The 26,059-nt window shown below is 48.4% G+C and overlaps 1 long non-coding RNA gene across 1 annotated transcript in view; it reads left to right on the plus strand.

The window, feature by feature from the left end:
* Positions 1-878: 878 nt before the first annotated feature.
* The window catches only part of LOC110360212 (uncharacterized), a 65,631-nt gene continuing 40,450 nt past the window's right edge, over positions 879-26,059 (plus strand). The window contains exons 1-6 of the long non-coding RNA XR_010466406.1: positions 879-2,557; positions 2,732-2,843; positions 9,883-10,042; positions 11,027-18,671; positions 19,911-20,199; positions 20,582-26,055. This is a non-coding gene — a long non-coding RNA (uncharacterized LOC110360212). The remainder of the gene's footprint in view (positions 2,558-2,731; positions 2,844-9,882; positions 10,043-11,026; positions 18,672-19,910; positions 20,200-20,581; positions 26,056-26,059) is intronic.

The raw sequence follows: 26,059 nt of genomic DNA on the forward strand, positions 1-26,059 counted from the left end.
AAGTCCATTTGCAGGTATTAGCTAATGAAGCCTTGGGCTGCTCCTGTGAGGTGGAGGGCACGGCAGCTCTATCTGCATTTGCAGGTGGAAAAGTCAAGGCAGGAATGGAAGAAGGGAGGGATCAGGACCGGAGCCTGAACATGCCCGGCCCCTGGCAGCATCCCTCATTGCCTCGCTGTGTCACACCACCTCTGAATTCGCTTGCAAAGTGTTCACCTCCAGTAACAAAAGTGGATTTAAAAAACAAAAATGAAAAACATTTTTTTCCCTCCATTAGGAATTTTAGCGTTTTTTTTTTTTTGCATTATTTCTTTAATGCAATGTAAAATATTCCAGAGCAAAGCCACGTTCCTTAATCCTGTACAGCGGTAATATAATCTGCATTTGTTCAGAGCCATTCAACCTGAATCATCCCGGAGTGCTGAAGCTGACACGCAGGCAATGCGAGGGGATAAATCCACCCACCACCCAGCGTAGACGCCTCCGGTTCAAACACAGCGAGACAGCCCGGGCATGGGACGGGGACACAATAAGACAGCCCGGGCATGGGACGGGGACACAGCGAGACAGCCCGGGCATGGGATGGGGACACAGCGAGACAGCCCAGGCGTGGGATGGGGACACAGTAAGACAGCCCGGGCGTGGGACAGGGACACAGTGAGACAGCCCGGGCATGGGACGGGGACACAGCGAGACAGCCCGGGCGCGGGATGGGGACACAGTGAGACAGCCCGGGTGCAGGATGGGGACACAGTGAGACAGCCCGGGTGCAGGATGGGGACACAGTGAGACAGCCCAGGTGCGGGACGGGGACACAGCGAGACAGCCTGTGTGCAGGATGGGGACACAGCGAGACAGCCTGGGCGTGGGACGGGGACACAGCGAGACAGCCCGGGCATGGGACGGGAACTCTCGTTCCTTTACCCAGAGGCACATCAAACTGAAGCCTTTTTGGAAGATGCCCATTTCTGCTCGCTTTGCTGTGCTGAAGTCGGCCGTGCAGGATTTACTGTGCAGGTACGTGAGTCCCAGGCACATTTTGCCAGTGCTGTCCGTCTGTCCACGGTTTCTGGACATCGACAGTTGCAGCAAGGTCACGCAACATCTGCATATCCCTGAAAAATCCCCTTTTTCCACCTAGAAAAATAAAATTCCAGGAAGGTGTGTCGGAAGAGACACGGCACGTGGCGGTGGTAGTTAATGATCCAGTATCCCGGTGGGACTGAGCTGTCACCATCACTGTTAATGCTGGAGGAGCAGCGCTGTGACCCTGCTCACACGCAATGCCCGGCATCAGATGGAAAAGCAAAGCGTCTGTGCTGCCAGCCCCATGATCGCTGCCGGCAGAAGTTAGAGAGGAGGCAGCAGCTTGGGTAAACCCATGGCCCACAAAGCGTTTTTCTGTTTCGCACCCAGTTTTTACCCATTTCCCAGGACTTTTGAGGGTTTTTCTCCATCACTGGGTGAGGAAGCCAACAGATGGCACTGTGCTGTTTCTGGAGGAGCCCAGCCTTGCTGGAGGCCAGACACAGGCTGCCCAAATGCTGGAAAAGCCTTTGCGCTTCAGGGAAGCTTCTCCCCGTGCAAAAGCACAGGCAAAGTCTCCCTGTAGCACGTCATCCACCGTGCTGCTGCTTTGGCCTGATGCGCAGTGGATGTGTTTGTACACAACCTCAGGACATCATCTGTTAACAGGAAAAAGGGTGCAAAACTATCCTGTAGATCAGATCGGTGTTAGGAAAGCTTGAATTCTCATCAAGAAGATTTTTTCCCCAGTATCCTCTGTGGTAGGCGCAAGCAAATCAGACCCCTTTGCACTATGCCAGTACATGGCTGAGGAGATCAATTGTGGGGAGCAGATTATTTGGTCAGGAGGTGCAGGGCTATCTAGGAGAGCAGCTTGGTCAGCCACTGATCCTCATCTGGAGTTTGACTTTAGCAGAGGTGCTCCTGCCCTTCTGGACCAGCAGAGGTGAGGGATGGGGTGACGCTGGGGGTGCTTCCTGGCGGTAAAATCCTGTCCTTTTTATTAAGCTTCTCCTGTGCATGAGTGCCCTTCATTTTATATGTCCTGCAGGTTTGTACTTGCTGCTCAAGGAGCAGAGACACGTTCATGGCTCCAACCATTGATCTGTGCCTCGCAGCAGGGTTGGGTGGGTGATTTGGAGTGAGTTATCCCCACAGCTCAAAATCATTTCCAAGCCGAATCTCTAACTTGTTTCCAGTCCAGTATTGCGAAGTCCTGTGGCACCATTCCCCCGTGTTCCCAGTCCTACTTGGTGGGTATCACCGTCATCATTGATGTGCTGGGCTCTCTTGTATCCAGCTCCATAATGAGCCTGCCTGCCCCGAGACCTCTTCTCCTTCCCGTAACAGTGTCGCATCCTCCATCCAACAGCAAATACCTGTGATGGGGATGGAGAAAACGCAGTGCTGGGAGCTGCTCTTCCCCAATAGCTTCCTCTGCACAGGCTCAGCTGTCAAGGTGGGGGGAACTCAGAAGCATGGCCCGATTTTCTGAAGCCGCAACACCTTCTCCAAGCGAGCGGGGCCAGCGGTGAGTGCGCACCACAGCCATGCGCCCCGCCGTGCCGTCTCTCCTCCTCGCCTTCCGACAATTTGCCATTGCTCTTTTTTCCTCCCTCCCTCTTCTAAAAACTCTCTCAAGGTCCGATCCAGCAGAGCCTCACAGCGCTTGCCGGCAGGTCCTGAGCATCCCCGTCTCCCGCAGGTTCCCCGTGCACCCTCTGAGGACGCGCTCAGCACCGCCGCTGCCCCGGCCGCCCCTGCGCACGCCGGCTTGACCCCACTGCCGCCTTTCAAAGTGCTGATGTCAAATTAGGGTAAGTAGCTATATTAGGCTGACCTATGGCTCGTCAATCTTTACATCATTCAAAGGCAATTTAGCCTATTCATTCATAACAAGAGGCTATTGATTGAATAATCTCTGTTATTAGTGTTCGGGTAGAGCTTGCTGTTTGTTTTATTTTATTATTGTTTTTGTTGGTTAGCTTAAACCTGCTTCTGTTTCGCCCTGCTAAAACTGCCACTGCAATTACAGTAAGGAGTCTGAGCAGATACTTGATTAAGCCTTGCAGAGATTATTACAAAGCAAGGCCTCTTTCTGAATGCACATATTTCAGAAGAAATAGCATAAAGAAGCATGCACGTGTGAATTCCTAGAATCTGCAAGCACAATTTATTCTTGCAGGTCAATAGCTCATATTGTCTGCTCTGCCAAATTGTTCAAACATATATAATGCTCTCAAAACATTGCTTAATTAGATTCTAGAGAACATTGACACACAAACAAAAGATATTAATATCAAGGATTTCAGCATCAAATGTAGTTTACACAGATCAAAGAACATTTTTGGTGCAAAGAGGTTATGAATGTGACAGGTTGTTACTCCACAAGTGCAGAATATGACAAGAGAGGGAAGCGGTGATCAGAGAGCGGAGCACAAAGAGGAACGAGCACAGACGCCCGGGAACACGGGGAAGATAAAGCTGCGGAAAAAGAGGAAAAGGAAGATTACTGGAGAGGCAGGGAAAACATTGTGCAGAAAACAGCGGCACACTCCGTGGTAATACCCCCTAAAATGGGCATGGAGGTTTTTGGGGGTATAGGATTGTGAATCACTTCTGTGCTGTAGGATGAGACTTGTCCTTTTTCACAGCAATGGTGCATTTGGAGCAAGATCCAAAACCTAAAAGTGTGTTTGTAGGCAAAATCTTCCTTGAAATTAATGGCTCGGGTGTGAATGGAGACTTGGTTCTCAGCTGGGAGCCATCTGTGGTTTTGATGTGGTCTGTGTGGCTTGAAACTGGGACGAGGCAGTGAAGAGGTGGAAGGAGGGGATGTGGAGATGAGCTGGACGAGTTGTGAAGTCACAGGTCTATGTTAGAGGTGGTTTGTCAGAAGATGTGCGGTCCCAGCCAGGCCTGGGATCCGGGGAGGCAACGAGATAGGAAAGGAGACAAATATTGCTGGGAATTGTTCTGACTTTCACAATAGCTGCTGAGAACGAGTGACACATCTGCATACGCTTGGTGTGGGGGAGATTGATGGTCTCCTTGGGATGTGCATGTCTGGTCTCCACCACCTTGGAATAGCTACAGGGTCTGGGAGCAGCTTTGTGGAGCCTCAGTGATCCTGGGACAAGCAGGACGGCCCCAAACCTGCAGCTCGAGATGGGAAAAATTGGTCAACAAGATCTTAAATCAGCTTATCCACAGCACCTGGAACAGGGAATTACTCTCTACCTGGAACAGAAGCAAGGAGCTGGAAAGAACACATGGGAAATGGATGTAAGGGAAGGCACAAAGTAACAGGCCGGGAAAACATGCGAACAGCTAAAAGAGCAAGCCAAGGGGAAGTCAATAGAATTTACTTAAAATACATATGAATGAACAAAAATTAATAAGCCAAAGCTGTATTTAATGTCAATATTGTTGTAGTAGTCTGAGAAATCATGAATAAATAAAAGCAGATGGTGGATTGATCATACACCACCAAGAAAGGCACTTGTGAAGAGTATTTTCTTCTCAAGGCGCACAGACTCATACGCGTGTTTCTCATTTGCTTTAATGGGAATCATGTTTGCAAACTCATGTGTATTGAGAAACAGGTAAACCTCAGTGGTTAAGGCTTGTTGTGACACAATTATTTCCTTATTCTCCTGAAAAGTATGAACTTCTGTTTCTAAAGTGCTCCACCTGCATATTATGCTATATATCACAGCAACCTGCCAAATCCCCTGTAAATTATTCAAAAATACGCAGAAAAATCAAGGACTAGTGTTTTAAAGTGTGGGTAATTTGCAGCATTATTGAAAAGCACTCTGTCCCTCCAACTTTTCCCAACGAGCACTAAAAGCAAACTGTGCCCGTCGCTTCTGACCAGGGAAGGATTTACCCTCATTGGAACGCTGGCCGAGCTGCACCTTGGTCCTGCTGAGTGCTCTCAGAGCCAAACGCATTGAAATAGCTCAGCTCCTTGCCCAACTTTGCATCTATTGGTTTTTCTGTGTGGATAGTGCATCATAATACCCCATTTTAAAAGACGGGAAAAGAGGAAACTACAGCATAATGAGCTATATATTCCTGGCACAGAGGGCTTGTTATTAGGCTCTATTCCAAAAGATAGATTAAGCATGCACTTTCTTAAAAATCTTATTTTTATCAGGTCTTTCATTGGGTACATCCTTAGTTATACTGCAGCTGCAGAGACCAAGCAATTTGTCTATCACTAGTTCTCATTGCTGTGGTATGTAGCCTTTAAAGAATGAAATAGCATCCTTAACACCCCTCTGAAAGTGCATTATTTGTCTTAAAATGTAACTCCTATTATTGAAGTCAAAGTGAGAGCAGTAAAGAAGTGGCCAGGTGCAAAATCGTATGTTCAGTGATGTGCCATTTTTATCCCAACTTCAGCTCTTCTCATCAACCGGAAAAACAACAACTTTTGTGCTTCTTCTCAGGGAGGTGAGGGTACAGTCGCGCCAAAGCCTGGTAAGGGTGACGTGTTGCACCATCGCTTCAGAAGGGTGATTGGAAAATAGTGTGAAGGCAGAGCCATGAGAGGAGCAGAAATGTGTCCCTGTTGCATGGAGTTGCTCAGTTTATAGTCACTTTGGGCCACCAAGCAGGAGTGGTGACAGCTGGAGGTGGCTGGTGCAGGGCTGCTTTGAGAGCACATTCTTGCTGTCTGCTCGTACCTTACAACCACATTTCTCTATACTGTAAGCAATTAACGTTCAGAAAACCTCTGTTGTAGCCTTCAAGATGGATTGCTTGGCGGTTTGATCTCTTTCTGAAGCCCTGGAGCTGCCAGAAAAATTTTGTTTACTTGAAATGAGTTGCTGTGGAGCACCCGTACATGGCATGGCCATCGTGTACTGCGAGAGATGCTGATGGTGGTCTGATTCTGTAGCTTTGCTCTTTGGTCCCCAAGCCAGTGCAGAGAAAGCCAAGTCCCTCTTAATTTATCACTGTCACTTTTTGCATCTTGTTTCAAACCCAGTTTTGCAGATCACAGCCCATGTGTTCTTCCATTTGCATAGTACCTGTTACAGTGAGATCTAGTTTATGGCTTGTGTTCTTCAAGTGTTTGACAGACCTGGTTTATCTGCCCCAGGAGTTTTGTTTTTCCCCTGGAAATGATTAGGTGGTTGTGAATTGACATGAGGAGCTATCAGGAGGAATAGGCAAGAAGAACATTAACACAGGAGACCTATACCAAGAGGTGTTTCAGAAAGGCATTTGGGGAGTTATTCTCAGGCCTTGCTAGAGGAAACAACTTGCAAAGTTATCAGCTCGATTGCCACTGGGCTTGAACCCAGCTTACAAAGTCACATATGATCCACGTATGTATGACTGTGACTTAAATCAACACGTAAGAAGATCCATTTTTCCAGTGAAAAAGAAGGACCAGTCCCTTGTGACAAGATGCAGACACATCAAATGGGTAGGGAATGGTGCTGCCTGCCAGGCAGGGGTGGAAAAGGCTGAGGACGTGGTGTCTGAGGTTTAGGAAATCCTGAAGGCAGTGGATAAGCTGGACACAGAACAGTCATTCACCAAATCCTGCAATAGAAGAACGAGGGGCACTTGATTGAAAACAGTGAGAGACTAAGTTTGAGATAGATAAAAGAAAGCACTTCTGGACACAGCAGGTAGGGAACTTTGGAAACCTGTTGCTACAGGAGGAAAAAGGGATTAGACAAACTCATCTTTATAAATAGCAGCTAAAATCCCTGGGCAGGGATGCACCCTCCAGCATCCCTGCCAAGACAGCTTGGGATGTTGGGGAGCATGAGGGGGATGGAAAGTGGCCAGGGTAGGATGCTCTCCTTAAACCCCATCTCCTGCTGTGCCAGGCTGGACATGCCGCTGGCTGGAGTCAGCCGGAGTGTCCCGTTGACCGAGCTTTTTGGCGTGGGCATTTCTGCTGCACTGCGCAAACGCCAACCGGCACGGGGGCTGGCATGATTCCCACGCCGGGCGTGCAAAGGCCGTCGCCCTGCAGCTTATTCTGCATCCCGGGGCAAGCGGCACAGCTGCTGGTGGTGGGGTTCACCCCCTCCTCTGCTGTCCCCGCTCCGTCACAGCCCTGCTCTCCATCCTCCCGTGCTGTTTTGAGCCGCGGCGATGGCAGCTGCCCGGAGAGTACCTCGCCGCTACACCATAAGACACATGGATCAATTAACTTAGTTGCTGGGTTTCGCTTTTGAATCAATTAACTGGAACTGAAATTAACTAAAAATACCCTTTGCTTATTAACAGACCGAACTAATTGCAATAAAAAGGTGGAAAAAAAGAGAGACGCGGAGATGCTATTTGTCACAGTGAATCTCTGCCCTCATCTTTATTGCAAATATCCCTCATTTACTAGGTGGACTAATGACTCCACAACCTGCAAATCAGTACTGTCATCCCATGATGAGGTGGCTGCGTTTCCCACCATCCCCAGCACATCCCGGCTCTGCGGGGCTGGTGGCCGGGACCCGCTCCCTGCTCCGCCGGGCCTGGCAGCAGCCAGCCCTCTTTGTCTCGCCTTCCTTCCCTTTGTTTCTGGCTCCAGTTCTTTGTCTGCCTGTTTTTTCCTTTTAGTTCTTTCTTGTTTGCATCCATCATTCCTCCATTGGCCTTTCACATGTTTACTTCTTCGTGTCTGCTCCCACCCCATCCCAGCGATTCCCACCCGTCCCCTCCAGCCCTTTCTTTCTTCCCATTTCCACCACCGTCTTCCCCTTCCCTCTGTTCACAGCGCTATCCTGCTCCTTTCCTCTGTCTCCCCAGCTGCAATTAGAGCTAATCAGATACCTGAGCAGCTCTGCAAAGCTGTTCGTGGCTTCCCGCTCATCCCCTGGGGAGGTGAGCAGAGCTGGGCAGTTGCAGCCCCCCAGTCTGATGAACACAATAACCAACACGGGGCAATGGGCACGTCTCTGCTGGTGGTGGGACCGCACTGGCCATGGCCCCATGAGCATCCCTGGTTGTCCCATGGTGGGAGCTGGCACAAGGGGTGTCCTGAGGAGCCCACCCACCCACCTTCCCTCTCCTCTCGCTCAGGATCACCCCGTTTTAGGAGCTTGGGGGATGCCTTTGGTGGGGGGCGCAGCCTCTCCTAGTGTCCAATGCACAGTGTTTGTTGCAGAGAATTTCCCCGCTCGCTCCACAGCCTGGCGCACCCCTCCTGCTGCTGGATCTATGAGCTGTGTGTGTGTTTTGTAATTAAGCAGTTAATTGCACTGGAGTTCTTGATTAGCTTTGGGGGATGGTAATGTTCTAGCAGGATGAGATGTTGTGTACAGTTCAGAATCATTTACAGAAATTGGAGCTAATTTTGCTGTCTGTGCTTATTACTGCATTAATTTAATTTGGGTTGCTTTTAGCTCATTAACACATCTAATTAATTCGTTGACATCACTATTAAGATGTCTCTTTGAAATTGGCGTCTCCAGATAATCAGGATGGAAGAGGCTGACAGATCAGGCGCGAAGCTGACTGGGAAAATGGGGAAGAGGAAAAAAAAAGGGACGACTAATGAATTTTCCATCAGAATCGCACGGTTTGTCAGAGTTGGTATCAGAGAGGCAGGGACGGAGCTAGCGAGACAGAGAAAGGGCATGAGAGAGACAGCAATGCGAAAGGGAGACTAGTCCCTTCAAAAATGTTATATTTATTAGGAGAGCAAGCAAGACGCAGGAGAGGACAATAAATATTCTTTAGCAAATTGACATCAAGGCTGAATATTTCTTAGTTAATTTTCCTCTCTCCCTGGTTTTCCATTGTGGCCTTTTGGCTGGTTTTTCCTGCACCACCAATGATTTTGTAACAGCAGCGCGGGGGCTTTGATGGGCCGATGGGACTGGGGGCCGCGCGATGCCCCTCCTGCCGCTGCGGGTCCTGCTCTGCCGGGGATGGGAGATCACCCGAGTTCAGAGGATGGATGGACAATTGCAGGCAATTAAATTACCCTCATTTAATGAGTTAGCACATATCAGCAGAGCCTCGGTGTCTGGCTGTATGCTGGCCTGGCTGCATTTGGGAAATAAAACAGCTTAGCTTAAGCCTGCCTTTATGGTGGTTTAGCCAGCAGAAGAGAAATGTCGTGCGTGTTTGGAGGGGCAGTTGTGGTTCGCTGGTCCAATTGGAAAGTCACAGCAAGAGTGTGGGACGATGCTGGAGATTGGAAAATGGTCTGTGTGGGAGCCAATGTGAGCAAACCCAGCAAAATGTGGCTGGCAGCAAGGAGGCAAATAAAGCCTTCCCCTAGGCGAGGGTGGGTGCCCATGCCGAGGGCACAGACTCGCAGCCCATTTTTGGGTGTAGTGTCCTGGGGCTGGGTGGTGGCAGGGCTTGGGGACTGTCCCTTGGCAGGGGTTGGAGTTAGGTGGGCTGCAGGGAGAGAAGAGGAGCTGACACTGACTTTGCTCCGTGACACAGGTTAATAAGGATACAGCACGTGCTTAAGATGACCCAGAAGAGCTTTTCTGACTCCAGGACCCAAATTTAGAGGGTTGATGTGCAAGGGAAGGGATTGGGGAGCACAGCTGGCTAAAGACAAACAAGGTAGGGGTGAAGGGGTGGTGGAAATCTTGCACAAAGGACAGAAATATCGCAGGTAGAGCAAAAGCAGAAAGGCACAGAGGAGTTCTTGTGTGAGAAGTGAGAACTGGGGGGTTCCTGGTATTAGAAATATCTACTAAAAGATGAGACAACACTCAAGGACACAGCCCCTTTCCTTTCTCTTTAGCCCTTCGATGTCCACCTCTGCAAAGCACTGAGCCCGCAAGCACGTCCCTCAGCACGCAGCTGAACTCTCCAGCCCTTTGGGTTTTCTCTGTTCTCATATTATTTCTCCTTTTCGCCCAGGTTTGCCCAGAAGTGCCTGGTCAGCGCGGTGCAGAGCTGGGGTGCTGGCAGCCTGTGTCCCACGCTGCCGCAGGGGGAAGCTCTCCTGTCCTCCAGCTCCGGATGCCTCTTCCCAAAACCATGGAGGTCCCAGACACGAGGGAGGGGGCACCACACACAGGTATGTTTTGAGGTTGATTATGGTTCTATCCTGTAGATCACCCCCATCCAACTGCAGAAGACACAACCTCTTGCCATTCCAAGTTCTGTGTTACGAGTGGGACAGAAACAGGAGAAACAGCCCCAAAATCCACTTTTCCCATGGTTTTAGCCTTTTTGGATTCACAGAACACCCAGGTTTTCAAGGTGCATGTGCAGACCCCCCCGTAGACTTAAAATTTATGCTGACTGACAACCAACCAGCTTTTCTCAGTTACCTCCCACAACCCCGACGGGTCCCTCTGGAGTCTGTAGGCAACACATTGAAACCACCAATCTAGTTAACTCAGCGCACTCCCAACTGCGTCCTGGATGCATCAACCAGAATGGTTTGTTTCTGGGAACATTTCTGTAGAGTTAATAACATTATCTGGGCTTCAAACATAACCTTCCCTTCCCACCATCCCTCTGCCCCTCTCAAAGGAGGTGCAGCTTGGATGGAGGCAACAGAAGGGGCATTTTCACTGGGAATAGCTATCTCACAGACAAGCTTCTGTAAAGTGATTTCAAATTAATTGATTTTAAAAGAGAAGAAAATCTCAAGTTGCAGTAGGAAGGCCCTTGTGGAGGGAGGGCATGATTTTAGAGAGTCTATGCATTCCACTTGGTTCCATAGGTGGACCTTGGAGATTGTGAGATCAGTGCCATGACCCACTCGCCAAACCCGGGCGCAGCCCAGCACCATGTCCCTCACGCCAGGGACATCCTTGTCCTCATCAGATTCATTGTCCATGTGCCCTCTCAGACTGGAAAAGCCAAACGGAGAAAGCAATTCCTTCCTCACAGCAATTACAAGCCTTGCTGAGAGTGAGAGGCTGCGGAAATGTTAGGCAGGAGGGCTGGACCTTGGGAGAGCAGCCCCCGAGGTCTCTCCAGGCAGGGTCTAGGTGGTAGTGAGGGGTTGCAGAGGTGAAATCTCCATCATTACTTTCTTTGCTTCACTCAGACCTCTCTTGGGAGGAGCTCGTGGTAGTGGATGGAGGTGAAGGAGAGCCAAGACCTTCCCATTACAGAGATAAAGGTAGTTGAGGTTTGTGTTGTACACTGTAGGATGGGTACGGGGAGGCTGTGCGTTCTTACCAGGATTGTCAGTCTTGGAAACACGTGTTGTATGTAGACATCTACCTGGTTTTCAAAGGTACCAAACCAGACCAGGGCCAAATTATAAATGGATAAGCCTGGTTTTAAGTGTTTCTTTTCTGGCTGTCTTGGTTTGTCCCACTGACATCAAACTGAAACACCCAGGCTGACAACACTATTGGATTGTTACCTGTTCTCCTTCCCAGGCTGACCCAAATCCTCCTTTCAGCCCACCCCAAAAGAGAGAAGCACAGTATCATACTGAATGCACAGTCAATCTGACAAGCCACAGATGTGAATTGCGTTGGCTTCCTGGGATTCCTTGTCCAACAGAGGTGCTAAAATGGAGCATTTTTGTAGGTGTCTTCTAATTTCTGTGATACTCAAGAGTACCCCCACATCTTCAATCTACCAACTAACCCCAAACAAATCTTTCTCCTCTGCACCACAAGGTTCTCCATGTGAGGAGCGCGGGACGATTTATTCCAACACTGAGCTGTGGTTTCTACCTGAGGAAGAGAACTTTGCTCAGATTTCTATTCAATTTCATTCAGGGGAAGAATATTAGAAACTCTACTCTTTAGCACTTCATTAAACACTTCAGTTTAATAGCATCCTCCAGGGAATCCCAGTCTGGACCACGTGAGCCAGGAGTAAACAGCTGCATCAATTAACCCCATAATCTCGAGGGTGCTATTAGAAGGTGAGATACCCTTAGAAAGTGCATATGCCTGCAATTAGACTTAAAATACTAACGTGTCAATAGCTTTAGTTATTTGTGCTCTCTGCTATTGATCTTGCTTATGTTTTCCACATTAAACAGTCTTTCTTACTTCATCAATAAATTAAGTGCTGGTTAGATTTATTTGCTTTTTCTATTAAATGGTGGAAACTCCTGAGCTCCTGACCCTGGCCTGGCTGTACCTGAGATGAGGGGCTCCAGCCTCTTTGCTGGCAGCTCCATCTCGCTCTTGTTTGAGGAAGGGGCAGGATCTATGGGACCATGCAGAAGATGAGGGCTTGTCCTGGCTTTTCTGCCCAGGAAAGGGCTTCGAGGAGAGCTTGACGTCTTCTGCAATGGTAACAGAGAGGGCAGGAAGCAGTGCTGCAGGCTCACTGGGAACAAGTGGGGTGGGATCAAGGGCTGGTCCTCTCTTTTTCCTCCTCCTGTCTTCCATCAGATTCATTACTGATTGCAACCTCTTCCTTCAGTTTATTTGGCCCAAAACCAGGTGTGTGCATAGACAGAAATGTGGCGGTGCTCGGTGCTTCTGTTTGGAAGCTGGGACAGCTTTGGGATATAAAGGTGTTCCAGGGCATTGGAAGGATGTGAAATGTTGGAGCCACGTTTGCCTGCAGAGCTGGTTGAGAAGGTACTTGACAAAGGTGGAAAGTTTTATGGTTGTTTCCTTTTAGTAGCCAGACTTTTAAGCTGTAATTCTTAATCATATGGGAGAGGACCAAGGCTGGGGTCCCGCTCCAGGATGAGTGTTGTGCTGAGGGTTGAGCACACTGAGCAAAATAGCATCTCATGTCAAGGGCCGGCGTTGTCTCACACTGAAAATATCTACTGTCCTTTTCATTTTTAAAGTTCTTCAAGAGTCTTTGCTTGTTTTCACCAGCTCCCCTTGAAGATCTGTTGGCTCTCTAGGGAAACTGCACAATTATTTCCAAGGAAAAGAATTCTGGAGGTAATTCTTACCTCTCTTTTTCTCTTGGTCATGCTGGCTTTTCTGTGCTGTGCTTAATGAATGTTGTGGTGTTTTATGAGGAGCACGGGTGAAAAAATAGCAAAACTTAGGGCATTTAAAAGAACAGACTTTGGGGTAGTTTGCATAGTTTAGTTTGCTGCTCCCCTGCCCATCTGCTGTGTATCAGTGCATGCAAAACTTTATTGTTAACCAGGCTCTCCTGCCCAAATGGAGCTCAGCAGGCCCTTGTTGTTACAATTAAACCATGTACTACTTTCCATAACTCATTAGCCCTTTAGTTTCTGGATTAATTCGATGTGCAAATAATGTCACAAATTGAATATTAGTAGACTTCTATTGAGGATTAAGCGGCAGTAAAAGCATATCGCTGTGTCTTCATTTTGCTTTGGACGACTGTGGTTTGTCCAGCGTAGCGAGTGGTTAGTTAACTATCCGATAGCTCACTTTCCCGTGCTGGTTCTTCACATAATAGCCCGCCTATTAGAAGAGAAAAACAACAACTGTGCATGTAAAGTGAGGGTAAGCAAAATGGATCTCCCTGTTAGCACTACACCGTGTCCAAACTCTTATTTAAAGAAGAGCTTTGCATGAGGATGGCCCCAGCTCTTCTACAATTCTCCTGCAAACACCCAGCCGTGCTCTATCCACAGCAGCCTGTGGTCAACTGATGGGCTGGACTTGCTCCAAGTTAAACACTTCACCGGTGTCATCTGCATGGAATTTGCAATGCATTTTGTCACCTCTGCTTCCCTGCAGATACAAAATTTGGGTGGAATTGCTTAGACCAGCCCAGGCATCCCTATTGTTGCTACAGGGATGAAACGGAAAGGCAAGCTTTGGAAAGGGTGCAATGTCCCGTCCCAGGCAAAGACCTCCTTGGGCGTCCCAGCACCTGCCCCTGAGGGTCTGGCTGGGGGTTTGGGACCCAGAGCGGGCACTGAAATGCCAACACGACCCCAAAGCTTTTAACTTGAGACGTGTTGGTGGTGTCGATGTGGGGAGAATGGCTCTGTGCCATGAGAACTTTCAGGGCTTCGCTGAGCAAAATGGGTGCAGCTTTCTTATAATGCACTGAAGTGGAGGCAAATTTCAATCTAATAATGTAAAGCAGCAATAACCATTATAATTAATTTATATAAAAGACGTTATAAAATTACACTTGATGCATTTAAATCCCATCTAGGAGTAGCGCTCGTTTTCCAGTTAAGCTATGGGCTGCACTAAGGCAGACGGGGAAAGAGGTATTTCAATATTTCTTATAATTTTATATTCTTTCTAATATCTCTCATGCTAATTTCATTATGCAACACAGTCAGCACAGTGATGTAATTATTGAAAAGTAATTTTGCAATAAATGGATTTAAATGTGTTCGAGTCCATTGTAAATTCAATCTCTTGGTAAAGGTGGATTGAACAGGCAGGAAAAAGGGAGCAGGGAGGTTGCTGGGTGAAAACTGAGAAGTCCTGGGCATCCCATGTCGAGCATCTGGTTACACCAACTAATAACATCCACTTCAGATGGAAACCGCTCATGGAGCCAGGCTCCCTCCCCTTGGGCTCCCAAAGTCATTGCTTGCAAAGGGAACTTCAGCCTTCATGGTGGGGAAAATTTTGGGTCACTCAAGTCTCCTTGCCATTGCTGCGTGTCTGTGCTGCTCTTCGCAAAGTGGGTCCTGTGTGGGCGTCTTAGTCTGGATTAAGGGCTCAGTTACTGGGCAGGGACATGAAGATATTCTTCTGCATAAGACATGGGAGATGTGATTTCTATTCCTGGCTCTGTCAGAGACTTCCCGTGTGATACTGGGCAAGCGGCATATCATCTCTGTGCTTCCATTTCCTCATCTGCACAATAGGGATAAAGAGTGCTTCCCCAGCTCATCGGTGAAATTAATGTAACATATGTAAAGTGCATGTATATCCCCAGATGAAAGGTGCCATTGTAATAATATTCAAATTATTATGGAAAATAGATAAAGCGACCAACCCCTGCTAAATGATCGTCTAGCTTTTCCCCAGATTCATGAGATCCACGCAAAATGTGATAAGAAAACCTCAGATGTCAAGTGGTTTAGAGTCAGGCTCTGCTCATGAAACGGAGCTGACTGTGCCTTTTAAGCGGAGGATGAGATAGCGAAGAATTTGGGGCTTGGAAAGTTGTTGCCGCGGTTAAGCTGCCCTGGTTTACTGGATGCCACCATTCATCTAGAGGGGAAGCCTGAGGGATGCAACACTTAATGCCCAAATCAGGACCCAGGACCCAGTAACACTGAAGTCGAAGGGGTAAAGCAGGGCTGTATTTTTTATTTCTGTTCCCCATGGCTGTATACAAGTTTGGGATAACCCAGAAGGGTCATGTGCAGATGGAGGTGGCAATGGGGAGATTGGATGCATTGGCTTGGTAGGAATACTCAACCCACAAGGCTTTACCTAGAGGTAAAGAGCTCTGGTGTCACTTGTAGAGCATTAGCAGATACTGCAATGGGAGGATGTTCAGGTCTGAGTATTGAGGTGGTGATATGTCTTCCCTGATGTCCTTTTGCATCTCCTCTTTTCACAGCATCACTACACGGTATGTTTGGACAGGGCAGAGACCTCTGCTATATAAGCAGTATGCGTGTTCTTGGCAAGGGGGTTGTATCTGAGCCAGGCTGGTAGCAGGCAGACATTGGAGGGTTTTCTCTGACATGGATGTAGGACTAGATGATCTTTTGAGGTCCCTTCCAATCCCAAACATACTGTGATACTGTGATATCTCCTGGAGCTTCCTACCATTGTGAAGAAGGTGCTGGCTTGGCCTCCGCAAAGGCCACGTTGAGAATCACTCGAAACCTGAAGTCACTGGAGATTTGACTCCGAAACTGCTGTGCCTGTCTCTTCTGGCATCATTGTAGAGTTGCCCAGCACCAAATGCTCAATTATAGACAAAATTGAATTTACAATTTGCTTTTGGGCAATGTGTAAATTGGCCCTTCATTGATTATTAATGAAGTGCTAATTGCTCTTTGCAACCAATTTTTATGCAAATGCTATTAGTGTTATTTGCACAATCCTGCAATTTACAGTTTTACATTTGCAATGGCCTGGTGAAAAGATGCGAAAAGATGACAGCTTGTCCTAAAAGAAAACAAGAAGGGAAGGGGGGAGGCGATCGCAAAACTTACAAAACTCGGAGTGGCAAAATAACACAATTACAAACACAAAACCATTTTTTTAAAAGGCATGAACAAACAAACCCTCTGTCTTTATTGATTGTTACAGATTCAGTGTTGACAGGGGTTGTTCTGAATGTAACAGGATCCCACGGCAGATGTAAACCAGACTCCAGGCATTTGCTTTGTGTTGCACCAAGGAGGTCAGCGTATGAATTTCCCTGTGAAAACATTGATGCCGAGGCTGCCAGCGTTACCCATTCACCAACCGGGTGCTTTTCTCGGTGACAAGCGACGTGGTGTTAGTTTGCGAGTCACGCGTGTGCAGCTGCTGAGCTGTTTGGGCGCAGAGCTGCTCCCCCGTGTGAATCCCCTCCCTGCGCGGGACCAGGGGCCGAGCGCTCACCATCACCTGCCCACGGCCGGTCAAACCCACCGCCCTCCTGCCCTCCTCTGCCGTCCCACCCGGCTTCAACAGACCTTATTTCGCTTCTGCACGGCAGTGACACCTTGCAGACAGCACAGGGAGTTACATTTCGGCTGTGTCCTGCAAACCAGGAGTGCTATGGGTCTCACTTTGCTAGTGGGGAATGAAGGATTCCAGCAAGGTCTTGTTTGCAGATCTAGTTTTCTTAGAGGCTCTGGGTGTTGCTGCCTGCTCAGAGGCTTCACAGGAAGCCTTTGGTGGAGTAGAACATCAAATTAAGCTCTAAGCTATTCCCTAATTGTGTCCTGTCTATCAGACAGACTTTTCAGTGAACTGCACTGAGGTGTTTGAGGCAGCAGCGTGGCCGCATCTGCTGCCAAGTGACAGACGTTGCTGGTGGAACAGGGCTTGCTGAGTCCTTAACAAGAATATGGTTTTGTTTTAATTTGAGTAGGGGCAAGCTATTGTCATTAGGACCCAAGGAAGCCACAGGTAGCCCCTGTGCAATGGGACGATAAGGAAACAGCTCATATGAGTGACTGCACGGGAAACACTTGCTAGGCAGCTTGAAAATAAATGTGACTTGGGGATCCTCAGGCAGGGTACAAGCAGATGTCAGTTGAACCCACTTGTATTGGTGACAATGAGATGACAGGAAGATTTGTTGCTGATCCACAACCACCCTTCTTTATTTTATTTTATTTTACTAATTTTATCACTTATATCTTTGAGCAGAAATATGCTGGTTTTACATACAGTTCCTCTGAGCCGCGTGTCCCCACGGAGCCGCGTGTCCCCACGGAGCCGCGTGTCCCCACGGAGCCGCGTGTCCCCACAGAGCTGCGTGTCCCCACAGAGCTGCGTGTCCCCACAGAGCTGCGTGCTGTAAGGCCCCACGCAGACGCAGCGTGGCACTCTTTTCCAAAGCACTGTGCCGGGTGTCCGTGTGAGCCTGTCCCCATGCCTGGCCCCGTCCCTGGCCTTACAGGCAGCTGCAGTCCTCCCGGTGCTCCCCCAGCCCCACTCGCCCCCCTGCACACCCCGCTCCAGCCACCCCGGCTGCCAACCCTCCAACCTAAAGCTGGTGCTTTGGCGAGCATCCTGATCCAGACCTGCAAGCGCCAGAGCCATCCCAGGCCTCAGCCTCACAAAAGTGTTCAGAGGATGCTTTACAGCTGCTCAGAGCATGTGTCAGGATGTGTGCGCCTGCACACCACCAATGTTTTGTGGATACACCAACCAGAAAATAGTTTCCAGGGAAGTAAAAATCCTTATTTTTAATCCTAGGAGAACTGTCTATATGTGACTTGAAGGTATGTCGCTTCACCTTGCTTTTAAGGGGATATAATCTGCTCTTTCTGGATGGATGTGGCCCTAAACTGGATGAGGACCCAAATGTGACAGCCGTGGGTCCAGGAGATGGGAATGCAACCAAACTACTGCAGGGGCACGAGCCACCCAGCCACCTTCCCAAGCAGAGCCCTGCCTGGTGCCCGGGGTAAAATCTGCCTTGTGCCCAGGATGAAGAGCTTTCTTAGCCTAGAAAAAAACAAAGGAGCTGAGCTTAGACCTGGCCCAAGGTGGCTGGTGATGTTGGATAAGTCTCCCAGGACTTTAAGGTGGGTGCAACAACACTCACAGCCCCCAAAGAGCAACACCCGGCTGCAAACAGCATTCAGGTAGCCCAGCCGGGACCCCCCCCAAACGCAGCAGACAGTGCTGCTCTCCCTGCTCCCAGAGCAAGAGGGATCCTCAAGCAGCTTCAGTTTAAATAATTGTTGCCAGGGTTTCATTGGTGATTCATTAGTCTCCAAGACAGGATCCCTCGTTAGCAGGGGGCTATCTGGGGAACACCCTCCTCTTGTTGCCAAGGCACCTCGACCGGAGGGACTTTCTGCACCTCCTTCTGCTCCTTCCTCTTGCCTTTTGTTTTCCAAAACACTCATCGTGGGTCGGCAGATCCCCCCTGTGCATCTCAGCTCTGTGGGTGCAGACGGGGTGCGTGTGCATGGGGGTGCGCTGTCTGCACCCCAAAAGGGCTCTGCTCTGCCACGGCATCCGGGCTCGCGTGTCTCTGCTTTGTTTTAACAGAGATGAGGGGAGCGGCTGTTTTGCTGGACCACCGAGCATCTTGTGGGTCAGCCTGTTCTGCTTTGTGACCGGGATGTCATCTGCATCCTGGGGTCCCAGCACAGCAGATCAGTGTGGGGCTCCCTCGGCCAGGTGGGTGCCTGGAGGGATGACAAACACGGGATGGTGAATCTGGAGGGGAATAAACTCACTCCAGCTATTTTAGCTTTTACATTCCCTGCAGTATTAAAGCATGCTTTAATTTTCAGCATTTTCTTCTGTTTTCTTTCCAACACCTGGTTTGCAAGGCTCTTTTACCAATGAAGTAGGAATAAAGTTGTGCTTTTCCCAACTCATTGGCAGTGGCACTTGGGGGTAGACCTGTCCAATTCATCCTTAGTCTCCAGACAGCACAGGGAGGCTCAGAAGATGGAGGAAGAAACCTTTTCTTCCATAAGAGAACACTTCCCTCCATTTGCTGCTGGGTTTTGGTGTCTATAACAAAGTCCCTTCTCCCCATGGCAAACAAAACCCAGGAAATTGTGTGCCTTATTTTTTGAGACCAGCATCCTAGCAGGACCTCATTTTATATGCCCCAAATTTGAGAAATATGTATTTTAAATATGATGTTATAAAAATGTAGTAAAAGTTTAATTTTATTTTTATTAAATACTAAATTGATGATGGCTGACACTTTATTAAAGTGTCAGAGTGAGTGTTCTTACATTCTAATTACTTATTCTAACAAGGAGGCAGCCTCGTCAGGAGCCGCGTGCGCAGGCGAGGGGTGCTCCCGTTAAGTAACACCTATTAAACTATCATTTGCACCTAGAGGCATCTCATTAATATCTCAACTGGTGAGACTGTGCTGCCAGTGCCTACCTGACCCGGGGCGTTGACAGGAGAAATGGCTCCAGGAGGCCTTTCCTCGCTCCAGGCTCTCCTGTACAAATAATTCCTATAAAATTAATAACGACTATTTCACTTAATTGAATTCCTGATAAATGAAGATTCTTCCAGGCTCCTGTTAAATGCATCCAAGAGATGCAGGAGTCCTGCACTGCAGTTAGCGGAAAGTTTTGTTCATCTCTTCTATCCTCTCCCTGCTTCCTCCATTTCTCCCAGCCTCTTCCCACCCTCGTCCATCCCTCCTGCTGTTCCCTCCTCATCTCTCTTTTCCTTTTCCTCCTGACCATATCTTCTCTTTTCTGCAGCAATTTCCCATTTGACTCCCTCCCACTCCTCTGCCTGGATCTACCTTCATGGCTATCTATTTTGACTATTTCTTTTCCTCCTGAAGCCTCCTCCTTCTTATTTCTCTTCCCACTCCATCTTTCTTTGCCTTTCTTCCATTTGGCTCTTCATCGCACCAATAACAGCCATTTTTCTCAGGTTTCCTTTCAGACCCTGAAATCATTGTCTTAGAGGGATCTCCTTGCTGGTGTGAGATCTCTGTTGGATGAGATTGTGACATTGCATCTTCAGAGCTGTCCGGTCACTGAGAAGATGTGTCCTGCACCAAAGCAGAGAGCGACATCCTCAGAAAAACATGTGGAACATGCAAGTCTCTTTTCATCACACCTTCGTCATGGATGGAGCGATACCTGTGTGAGAAGAGGAGCCTGTCCCTGAGACAGTGTCTATATGATCACCACTTGGATGCCAAATCATTTAAAGAGAGGTAATGGGCTTCTGCAAGGGACACTTTTGATTTTGGGGGATTTTGGTTGCACTGCAGGGCTGTGTTTAATGTAATTTGCTCTGCTCCTGGCAGTCAAGGGGCTGCCTTTTTGCCCTTAACCATTATATCTGCACTACTGGCATAGCGATTTGGTCATTGCTTTTGTCATTCCTTTAATAAATATAAAGATACCCACTGAAAAATTCCATTCTATTTTTATTTTGTTCCAATTAGAAAAACAAACTAGAAACTACACTTAATATTAAAAACACCAACTCGAGATTCAAAGCAAGCAACTTAAAAATAAATAAATACATAATGGAAAAAATATCATTAAATAACACATGAATAACAAGTAATGGGATTTTAATCTTCTTGCTAGGAGAGGCTACTTCTTCAGCACTAAAGGTGACTCACAAGCAGCATCACTCCAGGAAAGTTAAGAGTGATAATTCAATGAGACTCAAGGATTGTGTGGGACTGAAAGAGGGATAAAACAGCCTTGCAGGGAGCTCTCCTTCCTCCATCTCTTAGTGATGAAAGAAACCGGAAAATCTCATCAATTCAGAGCTGCTGAAAATTAAAACATGATCATGTCTTCATGAGCACCCAGGTAGGCTGGAAACTACTGCCCCACGGTGCCATGAAGGCTGAAAGCTCAACAGAGTTCGAAAGGATGTTCAGCACTTTTATGGATAACTACACTCAGAGTTGTTAGAATTATTATTATTATTATTAAAAATCAAACAAATGACACTCTTTGAAAGGGTCTGGAGCGCATCTCTGGGTGCCTGCACCAGGGCTCTGCTAACCCTCAACCACTGATGTTAGGAAGAGACTTCATGTGGTGGTAAGTTACACCCAAACCAGGGTTTCTTGCATCAGCTTCTGTTGCCTCCAGTGATGGAGCAGAGGTGGAGCCTGAGGCTGCTGGGGCACCTGGAAATGGGGCTATTATATCTGGAGTTGGCATCTGAGTGATGTATTCCCATTCATATACTTCTGTGGAGACATCCAGAATAGAGTGAAAAGATGGAAGTGAGAAAGGAAGAGAACAGGACAGGGGATGAAAATATTGTTCTTACAATGGCAGTGGGAAAGCCAGAGGGGAGGAAGGAGAAGATCTGAATGGGAGAAGAAATAGATGGAGAAGGAAGAAGGATTTATTTCTACAGGTAGTGGGGGGTCAATGCCAGTAGATGGGAAACTCTCACGGAAATCCAACAGCAGTTACTTGGGGGAAGTCTTTCACAACATATTGAACAAAGCAGAAAAATGGGTTCTTTTGGCTGGAAAAAAAAAATAGTGTTTGGTACTGGGATGGAAAACCAGAAACAGGCAAATATAAGTTGTGAAGCAGTCGTGCAGGAAATTAGTTGGAGAAGAATTTGATGTAAGCAAAGGAGAGCTGTACAGATCACATAGAGGGGCTGATCCGACTATCTGTGTAGGATGTTTTTTGCATTTTGGTATAAAAGTAGTTGCAACTGAAAGTTGTGAAAACTTGAACAGGACGTGCTTACTGGTGTGTTTCCTTCAAGTACAGTGAGGATGGGCAAGTGTGGCAGGAACAGCGACTTCACTGCTCAACAGCAGCCACCATGCTGCCTTACCCATCTCATGGCAAGTCATCGCCGGGGTATAATTTAAGGCAGAATTTGGACTTTCTTACATATTTCACTTTACTCCATTGATTGTAATTCATCCTGTTATGTGCATTTCAACCATTTTGTCTGCCTGTGGTGTCTGCTTTCGCAGGTCAGAGGGAGGTAAGTTCTGCTCCTCTGCTGGAGGGGAAGGGAATGTTGTCTGTCCGTGAGCTTTGGGATAGAGGGCGGGCTGTGAATTGACACTGAGCTTTGGTCCACCCTGTAATATTTCTGTTGCTGCTTTGCCTGCCTCAGTTTACCCTCCCTTTCCCTACACCATCCCTCCTTTTCTCTGCCAAGAGAATCTGTTTCCTTACACTCACGGCCTTTGCGGGAGCCCACCCCACCCTCAATTGGGGGTGGCTTTGCCACCATCACAGCCAGGAGGCCAACGGGGGCTTCGACGAGTCCCTTGCCTGGAGCTCAGGGTGTGCGGTGGCTCAGGATGCTGGGTGTCCCTGTCCCCATCATGGAGTCAGGATCCCCGTGGCTGGCACACACGGCACAGCGGGGCACGGCACGGGGTGCTGCCATCGCGGTGGGGACAGGGGTGCTGTGCCGCCCCTCCGGTGAGCAACGCGGTGCACGTCCCGCTCCTCGCACGGCGGCGGATGGGGCAGGCCAGGCGGAGGTACAGCTGCCCGCCTTCAGATTAGTGTTTATTTTCCAGGCTGAAAGGAAGCTTGTGATCCCAAAGCCCTTCTGTGTTTAGCCAGACCTCTCATTCACTTGCAGAGGAAACCCATGTCAGGCGCTCCCCTTTGTCTCCCCTGAGCTATTGCTTTGAATCTGAAAGGATTGGGTGCAGATTTCAAGGGATGTTCAGACAAAGGCTGTTTGAACAGCACTTGTGTAAATAATCCATGAAAAACTCTTTGAATAACCTCAATGAAATTTTCTCTGAATTTGCTATTCTTTTTCTCCAGCAGCAGAAAGAAGTGGAAGTCGGGAAAGGGAGGAGAGTCGGAGGGAGAGGTGGAGGAAAGGGGTGGGGGAAGGACTGACACTTTTTTCTCTCTGCCAACTTCTCTGAATGCCAAGAAGTAGCTTGGCTTAGAAAAAAATCTCTTTGTTATTTTCACAGCTTTAGGAATAATCTCATACGGGACCTCCGTGTCCTCAAACTTCCCCGTACATTAAATGTAAGGGGACACCCTTGTATTTAATACAGCAAGGGTAATGTCAAGCCGGTTAATTATTAGCCGTATGGTTTAATGTTCACTTGCTGTACATATGTACAAAACAATTCCCCTTCAGCATGTCGTTTAGTTTGCATTAAAATGGAGATAATTATTTTGATGCCAAATGGTCCCGTCCGTGCCCCCTCCCTCTGTTCCTCATCATACAATTCATACAAATTCCGTCCTTAAACAAGAGGGACAAGAAGATTTGGTTTCTTTCGAAGATATCCGAATTGCTAGAGCTGGGGACACCTCAGACCCCCCCGGGTGAAGCAGGTTTAGTCCTGGGCTGTGCAGGGATGGGGGGACCCCCGGTCTCTCCCCTGGAGCACCCCAGGATGGGGAAGGGGCTTTGGGGGCTCTCTGCTTTTTCGAGAGCTGGTTCAGCAGATGTCCAGGAGATGGAGCAGTGTTTCTGTGGCCTCTGCCGCCTGTGTCCCTAACGAGCCAGTCTGTCTGAACTCGGAATGAATTTTGCTCCCTTTTCATCACTCTCTGATGTCCAGCTGCTCCTGTCAACACCTTCTTATAGCATGTAATTCATCGCTCAGACTGACAGCTGGGGCTGTGGGCCTGGGACCAGCTCCTCCTGCCATCGCTGCACCCAGAGAGGGTCCCTGGCCAGAGCAGGGGCTTCCCTCGCCCCCTCCCCGCACCTGGGGCTCACCAACTCTCCAAAGGATTCCCCAGAAAACCCCGAGCAGCCCCGATCGCCCTGTCCTCCTCCTGCTCTCGGTGGGTAACCTGCAGTGGGAGCTTCGCAGGGGGTGTCTCCCATCCAGCCCCCTCCCCAGTGCGTGCTGTGGGGCTGGGAGAAGGGACCGAGGCAGGGCTGTGACGAGGGGAGGATGCGATGCCGTCTGGGACATGACCACCCAATCCTTTTATTCCTGGGTTTGGACTTATTTTAACTTGTAGGTCCAAGTGGGAACAACCTTGTCCACAGATTTATGGGCTTGCACCCCAGTAGCAAATGGTGGCTGTCACCCCACACCATCCCCTAGGGTGTATTGAACAGGGAGATGCTTCGCTAATGCAACTGTGCACAAAATCATGGAGCTTTCTTTGGTACCAATCCCCCTATCCAGATACTCTCTTCAATCTACCAGCCAGTTTCTAATAATTATGCTTTAACTCAGCACTTCTGCCTTCAATTCTCCTCCTGTACCCTCCTATCTTCCCATAATTCATGCTATATTTCACCCATTTCTCGTCCTCATTTATAATTCTTCTTTATTTTATCACTTTGCATAATTTCCTTTTAGGATTTGTCATAAAATAAATTCTGCCACCTCTGCCTTCTCATTTCTGCTCTCGAGCGGCAGCCTGCGCTCTCCTCCAGCGGTTCCCTGAGCCTTCCAAGCCCCTGTGCTGGAGCTGCCCCAGCCTTGGAGGAGCTGGAGAGCTGTTGGAAGTGACCTCTGTTTCAGAAGGGCCTTTCCAAATGACTCAGCACCCTGAGCGACATCTGGAGTATAAATTCAGGGTGAAGCTCCAGCCAGGGCTTTTTTGCTGTGGTGAAATGCTGACACAGGCAGAATCATCATCATGCGATTGCCCAAATCTGAGTTGAAAATGCAAATGCTGATGACTAAGTGAATAAGGAAGCTGAGGAGAAAAACTGCTGATGTACGGGTGTCCAATCTGTCTTGGAAGGTAGGAAAGCACACGGGGAAACTGAGGCACAGAGCTCTAATCCAGATCCTTCAAAGTGCTTGAAGCCAAGATCCTTCAAGGTGCTTGGCTCTCTCTGAAACAAATGGAAAGAAGGCATCTGACATTTTTTTGACAGTTTAGGTCTGATTCACTTGTTCAAGGTCACACAGGGCACTTGTAGGAAGGTGATACGGAAAACTGAATGCAAATTTTCTGTGATTCATCCCAAAACCTGAATCTTTTTGGTGAAATGTGGCCCAGCATGAGGGAGAGCAGAAGACTTTGATAATCTTCTTTGAGTTTCAGTACACCCCATCTCCAAGGAAAACAGGAACTATTGATGGGGAGCTGGAGTCCAAACGCTGTTATCTGCTGGTACATCTCCTGGAGGAGGAGGTAGACCCACCGTAACCATTGAGCAGCCCCACAAGCACAGATTTCTGGTTACCTCCATGGAATGCAAATTTGAAATTTGCTCAACAACTTCTATGCAGGGTGAAAGATTCGGGAAAACTGTAGGAATCTTGATTCACAAATGGTCCTTGCTGCCCAGACAAAGGGAGCTGCCAGAACATGAGCTTGTGATGGGGCTCCCTTACCCTTGGAAAGTCCTTTGCAAGAGAAGAGCATCCAGAAGGACCAGCTCTACAAAAACAGTAGAGCTTTCATACAGGAAGGAGATCTTGAAGAGGAGCAAATTGCATTCAAGAGAGGTGAAAAACAACCAAATCCCGACCCTGGTAATGTGGCCCTCTTCTTGAAAGCACCTTGTCCTCTGCAGACACAAAGAGGTTCCATTGCAGCACGTGCTTAGAGCAAAATTTGGGGCTGTTCCCGGAGGTGGGTGTGCAGGGAACCAGCAATCTGCAGTTCAGTTCATTTTTAAGTGTCAGAGTGCTGATAGGAGAATATAGAAATAAATGAAAGCACCCTCTCTGTGCCCAAAATCTGCAGTGATTTCTCCAGCTGCAGACATCTTACCTGCTTTGAAAATAGGACACAATACGCTACGGTTCCTGAACCCTTTTAAAGGCTCTTTTTGAATGAACCTGGGCCAAAAGATGGCTTTGTGTGTGGGACCCACATGGTCTCGTTTGCCATTCCCTTGATTTTCAAGAGTTGCTTGGATCTGAGGCTCAAACTAAAACCCGTGAGAACAAAACCTCAGGGGGATCAGCTGGAAGACGTCCCCCTGGTTCCCTGTGCTGGAAGAAAACCACCGGCTTCATCTTCCTAACGCGCTTTGTTTTCTTTTTTCCCTAGTACGGAGAAATCCCTGTGCGGTTCGGGTTTGTGAGGAGGATTTTCCCTTCATGCGCTGCCACAACCACTGAGATCAGCAGAGGCGCTCAAGTGGATGGCTCCTGGAGGTGA

This window comes from Columba livia, chromosome 15 (assembly GCF_036013475.1).
Source record: "Columba livia isolate bColLiv1 breed racing homer chromosome 15, bColLiv1.pat.W.v2, whole genome shotgun sequence".
In the NCBI taxonomy this organism is placed as follows: domain Eukaryota; kingdom Metazoa; phylum Chordata; class Aves; order Columbiformes; family Columbidae; genus Columba; species Columba livia.